Source organism: Mustelus asterias, chromosome 5, assembly GCF_964213995.1.
Source record: "Mustelus asterias chromosome 5, sMusAst1.hap1.1, whole genome shotgun sequence".
NCBI classification, from domain to species: domain Eukaryota; kingdom Metazoa; phylum Chordata; class Chondrichthyes; order Carcharhiniformes; family Triakidae; genus Mustelus; species Mustelus asterias.
The window spans coordinates 83,082,460-83,091,796 of NC_135805.1; positions in this window are offsets into that span (position 1 = coordinate 83,082,460).

Sequence of the window (9,337 nt, forward strand, 5' to 3'; positions counted from 1 at the left end):
TTCACCAAACAACTAGCTTCATCTCCTGTAACACAGATGACTCCTGAAGGCTGAGAAAGTTTTAAAAAACACCTCTTTCCCTTAATTACCCAACTTCCAGCACTCTATCCTAAGTCACACTTCTTGCAGTAAGCATTACCTAAGGCACCTCTTGCCCCCATGCACAAATTCCCACTTTGAACCAAATTCCCAAATACAAACCTGAGAGGAGATTTGATAGCAATGTTCAAAATCATGAGGGGGCTGGACAGAGTAGATCGGGAGAAACTGTTCTCTGAGTAAAAGGAGGAAAAGTAGAGGATACAGATTTAAGGTGATTTGTGATTTGCAAAAGGCAAATGTGATGTGAGAAAAACTTTTTCACCCAACGAGTGGTTTCGTTCTGGAATGCACTTCCTCGAAATGTGATGGAGGCAGGTTCAAATGAGCAATTAAGGAGGACATTAGATGATTACTTCAATAGAAACAATGTGCAGGGATATGGGGGAAAGGCAGGTGAATGGCACTAAGTCATAATGCTCATTTGGAGAGCTAGTGCAGACACAATGGACCAAATAGTTTCCTTCTGCACTGTGACTCACTCACTCCGTCTCGCTCAGGTCAAAGTCTCCTTCACTGACCGTATAAGTCTTACTCCAGATTTTTATGAAATTCAAATTTCACCCAGGTCCCCAGAGCATTATGATGGGCCTCTGGATTAATGGTCCAATGACAATACTACTGCACCACTTAACTGACTTAACCAGTGAGTGTAAGTGCAAATGAGGCTCCTACAATGGAGAAGCAGGATACTCATTATTTGTGTATTGCGCAAAAGAGCATTAGAAATAGGAGCAGTAGTAGACCATACAGCCTCTCGAATAAACACCGCCATTCAATAAGATTAAGGGTTGGTTGGAGATTTGCCTCAACACTTTTCTGCTTGATCCCCATAACCCTTGATAGTTCCAAGAAACTATCTATCTCAGATTAGACTATATTCAATTCCACTCTTCTCTGAGTCAGAGAATTCCAAAGATTCAAGACACAGAGAGTATATTTCAAATTATGTTCACCTTAAATGGGTGATCTCTAATTCTGAAGTCATAACCCCGAACTCTGGATTCCCCACCCCCTCCACCTACCCCGCCCAAAGGAAAATATCTACCCGACATTTCTGCGCCACAACTGCTCCACTGCGCTAACCAACTTCTGATCCTGGCTTCTTCAGAAATGTGAAGTGGTCTTCCATCAAATTGCTTCCACATATCACTGGATCATCAGGGAGAAGTCAAGCCATGCCCCTTTTTTACAGCACGAGCTGCCATATTCTGCTAAATATTCACGAACATATTGAAAAGCTTTCGGACCTTTAAATAGCTTTTCAGTACATGAGTGAATGTGTAGCTGTGTAAGTCAGTAAGGTGGGTGAGCTAAGTAGGTAGGAGTGTAGTGGCAGCTGGGTAGGGAGGCAGCTGGGTAGGGTGGCAGCTGGGTGGGGTGAGAGGTGTATAGGATGGGTAATTGGTAGGGAGTAAGTGGGTTGGGTTGAGTTGAGAGGCATTGTCAGGCTGGGGCTAGTCAGGTCTTGGGGTAAGGGGGGCAGTGCAGTGGAGGTCGGGGTAGTCAGGAGTTGAGGAAACAAACTGGGTCATGGGGGAGTCAGGGTATCCAGAGGATAGTTGGTGGGGAGGGGTGGGGGGGCGGGTGGGGGGGGGGGGGGGGGCGGAATCAAGGGAGATGGCTGTTTATAGTTTGACGAGGAGTTAGACTAAGATTTTTCTGTCTAACATTTCCTGGGTAACTATCCAGCTAACAACGTTAGAACAGTCTGAAGTCTCCGACTCCAACTGAGAGCTGGAAACATTCCTGAAGAGAGCCTAGCAACAGGGGAATTTTCCATCAAAAGTCAAACTTCTCAGGAAATTGCCACAGAGATCATTGCATTGCGACTTCTGTTGGGTCTCAAAATGCAAATTGGGTGATGTCCAGTCTGGAAGATTTAGCCATTAGCTGTTTCTCTCCCCACAGATGCTCCCAGACTTGTTGAGTATTTTCAGCGTTTTCTTTTTTCATTTCAGATTTCTGATATCTGCAGTATTTTGCTCTTGTATTAGGAATCCAATGTTATTTTAATTGCAGCTTCACAGGAAACACAACTGCACCGAGGGAACCCAGTGTTTCTACCTGTACTGTTCTATATGCTGGATTAAAGGGGCCACAATCAGTATGAAATTGCAATTGGATGACATTTTACTAAAAAGTCAGGAGATTGGACATACCCTCAAGACGTGCTTCAGAACCCTGCGGACGTCCTGATGCAATTAATCCGTGGGAAGTTGGAACTTCCAGTGACCAATTGCCCTGCTCCCTGGAATCAGCCAAAAAATGTCTCCAACTTTGAGTTAGAGGTGGAAACCTTTGGACAATTCTGACCTGGATAGTTATCTGGAAACGTTAGACAGAGAAATCCTAGTCTAACTCCTGGGAAATTCCACAACTGACATCCTGACTCTCCCCTTGACCCCAAGACACCCCTGATCTTCCAACTACCCTCCTTGACCTCACTCCCTGACTACCCCCAACCTGACTTGACCAGCCCCCACCACCTGACATCCTCTAACCCGACTGGACCAGCCTCCACAACCTGACACTCCCCAATCCGAACGGACTAGCCCCCACCACCTAACACCTGCCAAACCAATCTGACTGGCCCCACCACCTGATACCCCCAACCCAACCTGACTAGCCCTCAACTTCCTCCTGACCCCCAAATCTCCCCTGACCTGATTTGATTAGCCCCCAACACTTCCTGGGTCACTATCTCCGATTCCCCTCTGACTAGACCCCAACATAACAACCCTCCCAACCTACTACCCCTGACGAACCTACTCACACCTACCCCTGCCTGCCACACCCAGTTACCACCCTACCCATCTATTGTCCAACCCAACTGACCCATCTTCTACTTGAGGAAGTTGAACACAAAACAATATGATGAGTATCCCGGCCACCATACTCACTATGCTGAATGAACGGTTGGACAAGAAATCAGATCATCTCCTGGATGAATAAATCCAAATAAAGTATCTCTATCTCTGGCAGCTTTGTTCACCAGAAGGGGAGGATACCAACATGATCTTTTCAGTGGAAATTCCAGAACAAAGTGCAAAAGTTCGGAATTTAATGCAAAGCAGAATTTGGGGCTGAAGGAGAAGGAGCTGCCTTGAACACAGTTGACGGTAAATGTTGAGAGAATGCTTCCAATCTGAGGTAGTCTATATATGAGGCTAGAGTTATAATCCACTTCATCAGAAGATTGGAAAGAATATAAAGAACAGCAAACAATGACAAAAAATTGACAAGGTAGGAAAAACTAGAGTATGAGAGAAAGATGGCTAATAATATAAAACAGATAGCAGGAGATTCCATAGATACTTAAATAAGAAAAGAGTTAACCAAGTGAGCTTTGGTCCTATAGAAAATATGTCTTGGGAATTGGTAATGGAAATAGAGCTATGGCAGATGAATTAAATAGATAGTTTGCATTGGTCTTCACTTCACAAGTAATGTCCCAGAAATATTTGCAAGTCAGGAAATGGAAGGGAGGGAGGAGCTCAGGAAAATCACAATCACCAAGGAAATGGCATTGAGCCAATTGTTGGATCCACGGGCTGACAAATCCCTGGGTCCTGATGGATCTCACCCTAAGGTCTTGAAAGAAAGTGGCCCATGAGATAGTTGATAGTTGATGCATTTGTGTTAATTTTCCAGATTCAGGGACGGTTCCATTAGATTAGAAGATAGCAAATTTATTCAAAAACCTATTCAAAAAGGGAGGGTTAAAGAAAGCAGAAAGCTACACATCAGTTAGCCTCACATCCGTCATAGCAAAATATTTGAAGCCATTATTAAAGATGGCACTTGGAAATTTTCAAAGCAATCAGGTAGAGTCAGCATGGCTTTGTGAAAGAGAAATTATGGGTGAGATTTTCTGGTCCTGCCCTCCGCGAGAATCGTAATGGTTGGGACAGAAAATTTGATGGACCATTTAAAGGTCTGTTGACCTCAGGCGGGAATTTCCGGTCTTGGGGCTCATGCAGCTGGAAAATCCCTCCCTATGTTTAACCAATTTATTGGAGTTCTTTGAAGGAGTCACATGTGCTGTGGATAAAGGGGAATTGCTGGATTTATTATCCTGAAGGCATTCTGTAAGGTTCCACATCAAAGGTTATTGTAGAAAATAAAAGCTCATGGTTTAGACGGTAACGTATTGGCATGTATTTAAGATTGGCTAGCTGACAGAAAACAGAGAGTTCATAGAATCTCTCCAGTGCAGAAAGAGGCCATTCGGCCCATCAAGTCTGTACCGACCTCGCCCCCAGGACCCCCCACCCTATGCATTTACCATGGCTAATCCTCCTAACCTACACATTTTTAGACTATGGGAGGAAACTGGGGCACCCGGAGGAAGCCCATCCTGACATGGGGAGAACATGCAAACTCCACACAGGCACCCGAGGCCTGAATAGAACCTGGGTTGCTGGCACTATGAGGCAGCAACGCTGATCACTGTGCCACTCCATTGTTTTAAATGGGTCTTTTTCTGTGACAAGTGATGTGCCTTTGGGACCACTGCTGGGGCCTCAGCTTCTTACAGTTTATTCAGCTAACCAGCAGAATTTCCCAAAACCAGGGAGAGAGAGAGAAAGACAGACACTTCTTTACAGCTTCTTACATCAATGAGTTGGATGAAGGGACTGAAGGTATGGTTGCTAAATTTGCTGACGACATAAAGATAGGTACGAAAGTAAATTGTGAAGATGACATAAGGAGACTACTGTTAAGGTTCAAATCAGAAACTCCAAAGTGTTTTCTGGAGCCCGCCTGGATAATGAGTTTTGTATCTTGGATTTGGCTGGGATAAGGTTGATAGGTTTCACTTCAGGCATGATTCAAGTGACCCACTAGGGAGCTTTTACCAAACAAAGTTTATTTAAGAATATAGTTAACATGTATGGAAAGAACATTAGCAATAACTTTTATCAATTACAAACAAAAACAAAACAACCACGATCATGTATAACCCTTAACAAATATAGCTAAGGTGGTCCAATCAAACAAAAACTTCCCTTAGACAAAACCCTTCCACAGGTTTAACACAGCAAAGACTAATGCTCACGTGATACTGGAACTGAGTCCTTTGGATGAATGCCGCAGTTCTATTAATACAGTCAGAACAGTTTGAAGTTTAGCTTCCCGGAACACCAAGGAGAGACTCTGGTCAAGCCACCAATAGCAGATTTTCTATTGCAGGAAGGCAAGAAGTATTGCTTCCAGCTAACCAGCAAAATTTCTCAAAACCAGGGAGGGAGAGGTGCTTCTTTCCAGCTTGGAAAGTGCTTAGAGCTGGGGGTCCGGACGGGGAGGAATTTGTAAAATGCGGACTGGAAGGTTCTTTGGAACAGTATGTAGATAGCCCGACTAGAGAGGGGGCTATACTGGACCTAGTTCTGGGAAATGAGCCTGGTCAGGTCGTCAAAGTTTCGGTAGGGGAACATGTGGCAAATAGTGACCACAATTCTGTTAACTTTAGGATAGTAATGGACAAGGATGAGTGCTGTCCTACGGGCAGGGTGCTAAATTGGGGGAAGGCTAACTATAGCCGGATTAGGCAGGAATTGGTGGATGTTGATTGGGAGAGGATGTTCGAGGGTAAGTCCGCGTCTGGTATGTGGGAGTCTTTTAAGGAACTATTGATAAGGCTGCAGGATAGGCATGTGCCTGTAAAAAGGAAAGATAGGAAAGGTAGGATTCGAGAGCTGTGGATAACCAGGGAAATTGAGGATCTGATTAAAATGAAAAGGGAGGCGTACGTTAAGTCCAGGCAACAGAAAACAGATGGAGCTCTGGAGGAATACAGAGAGACTAGGAAAGAACTCAAACGGGGAGTTAGAAGGGAAAAAAGAGGTCATGAGATGTTCTTGGCAGGCAGGATTAAGGAGAATCCTAAGGCATTCTATTCATACGTTAGGAACAAAAGAGTTGTCAGGGAGAAAATCGGACCTCTCAGGGACAAAGGAGGGGAATTATGCTTAGAACCCAAGGGAATAGGGGAGATCCTAAATGAATACTTTGCATCGGTATTCACGAAGGAGAGGGGCGTGTTAACCGGGAGTGTCTCGGAGGGAGGTGTTGACCCGTTAGAGAAAATCTCCATTACAAGAGAGGAAGTGTTAGGTTTTTTAGGGAACATTAAAACTGACAAAGCCCCAGGGCCTGATGGCATCTATCCTCGACTGCTCAGGGAGACGAGAGATGAAATTGCTGGGCCTCTGACGGAAATCTTTGTCGCTTCTTTGGACACGGGTGAGGTCCCTGAGGATTGGAGGATAGCGAATGTGGTCCCGTTGTTTAAGAAGGGTAGCAGGGATAACCCAGGAAATTATAGGCCGGTGAGCTTGACGTCCGTGGTAGGGAAGTTGTTGGAGAGGATTCTTAGAGACAGGATGTATGTGCATTTAGAACGGAACAATCTCATTAGGGACAGACAGCATGGTTTTGTAAGAGGGAGGTCGTGCCTTACAAATTTGGTGGAGTTTTTTGAGGAAGTGACAAAAACGGTTGATGAAGGAAGAGCTGTGGATGTCGTCTATATGGATTTCAGTAAGGCATTTGACAAAGTCCCACATGGCAGGTTGGTTAAGAAGGTTAAGGCTCATGGGATACAAGGAGAAGTGGCTAGATGGGTGGAGAACTGGCTTGGCCATAGGAGACAGAGGGTAGTGGTCGAAGGGACTTTTTCCGGCTGGAGGTCTGTGACCAGTGGTGTTCCGCAGGGCTCTGTGCTGGGACCTCTGCTATTTGTGATATATATAAATGATTTGGAAGAAGGTGTAACTGGTGTAATCAGCAAGTTTGCGGATGACACGAAGATGGCTGGACTTGCGGATAGCGAAGAGCATTGTCGGGCAATACAGCAGGATATAGATAGGCTGGAAAATTGGGCGGAGAGGTGGCAGATGGAGTTTAATCCGGATAAATGCGAAGTGATGCATTTTGGAAGAAATAATGTAGGGAGGAGTTATACAATAAATGGCAGAGTCATCAGGAGTATAGAAACACAGAGGGACCTAGGTGTGCAAGTCCACAAATCCTTGAAGGTGGCAACACAGGTGGAGAAGGTGGTGAAGAAGGCATATGGTATGCTTGCCTTTATAAGACGGGGTATAGAGTATAAAAGCTGGAGTCTGATGATGCAGCTGTATAGAACGCTGGTTAGAAATCATAGAAACCCTACAGTGCAGAAGGAGGCCATTCGGCCCATCGAGTCTGCACCGACCACCATCCCACCCAGGCCCTACCCCCACATATTTTACCCACTAATCCCGCTAACCTACGAATCTCAGGGCAATTTTAACCTGGCCAATCAACCTAACCCGCACATCTTTGGACTGTGGGAGGAAACCGGAGAACCCGGAGGAAACCCACGCAGACACGAGGAGAATGTGCAAACTCCACACAGACAGTGACCCGAGCCGGGAATCGAACCCGGGACCCTGGAGCTGTGAAGCAGCAGTGCTAACCACTGTGCTACCGTGCCGCCCGGTTAGGCCACATTTGGAGTACTGCGTCCAGTTCTGGTCGCCGCACGACCAGAAGGACGTGGAGGCGTTAGAGAGAGTGCAGAGAAGGTTTACCAGGATGTTGCCTGGTATGGAGGGTCTTAGCTATGAGGAGAGATTGGGTAAACTGGGGTTGTTCTCCCTGGAAAGACGGAGAATGAGGGGAGATCTAATAGAGGTGTACAAGGTTATGAAGAGGATAGATAGGGTGAACGGTGGGAAGCTTTTTCCCAGATCAGAAGTGACGTTCACGAGGGGTCACGGGCTCAAGGTGAGAGGGGCGAAGTATAACTCAGATATTAGAGGGATGTTTTTTACACAGAGGGTGGTGGGGGCCTGGAATGCGCTGCCAAGTAGGGTGGTGGAGGCAGGCACGCTGACATCGTTTAAGACTTACCTGGATAGTCACATGAGCAACCTGGGAATGGAGGGATACAAACGATTGGTCCAGTTGGACCAAGGAGCGGCACAGGCTTGGAGGGCCGAAGGGCCTGTTTCCTGTGCTGTACTGTTCTTTGTTCTTTGATGTCCCTTCTAAAACTAAAACTTGCAGTTCAGAACTGAAAATGAAAGAGCTCCTGTCACCTGACCTGCAAACATTCTTCCTCCTGACAATGCAGGGTCATAAAACTCATTCCCAAAGTCAAAATAAACAACCTCCATTTAGAACATAGAACATAGAAAAAATACAGCACAAACTTCCGGCTCGAAGGAAGCCCAAAGTTCATAAACAGGCCCTTCGGCCCACAAGTTTGCCCGGTCATGTCCCTACCTACCTAGGCTTATATATAGGCATACCTATAACCCTCAATCCTATTAAGTCCCGTGTACTCATCCAGAAGTCTCTTAAAAGACCCTATCGAGTTTGCCTCCACCACCACTGACGGCAGCCGATTCCACTCACCCACCACCCTCTGAGTGAAAAACTTACCCCTGACATCTCCTCTGTACCTACTCCCCAGCACCTTAAACCTGTGTCCTCTCATAGCAGCCATTTCAGCCCTGGGAAAAAGCCTCAGAGAATCCACCCGATCTATACCTCTCAACATCTTGTACACCTCTATCAGGTCACCTCTCATCCTTTGTCTCTCCAAGGAGAAAAGACTGAGCTCCCTCAGCCTATCCTCATAAGGCATGCCAACCAATCCAGGCAACATCCTTGTAAATCTTCTCTGCACCCTTTCAATCATTTCCACATCCCTCCTGTAATGAGGCGACCAGAACTGAGCACAGTACTCCAAGTGGGTCTTATAAAGCTGCATCATTATCTCTCGACTCCTGAACTCAATCCCTCGATTGATGAAGGCCGGCACACCATATGCCTTCTTAACCACCTCCTCTACTTGCGAGGCCGATTTAAGAGTCCTATGGACCCGGACCCCAAGGTCCTTCTGATCCTCTACACTGCTAAGAGTCTTACCCTTGATATTATACTCCTTCATCCCATTTGACCTGTCAAAATGGACCACTACACATTTATCCGGTTTGAAGTCCATCTGCCACTTCTCCGCCCAGTCTTGCATCCTATGTATGTCACGCTGCAGCTTCTGACATCCCTCCAAACTATCCACAACACCACCAACCTTCGTGTCTTCGGCAAACTTACCAACCCATCCCTCCACTTCCTCATCCAGGTCATTTATGAAAATGACAAACAGCAAGAGTCCCAGAACAGATCCCTGGGGCACTCCACTGGTGACCGACCTCCATTCAGAAAAAGACCTGTCTACAAC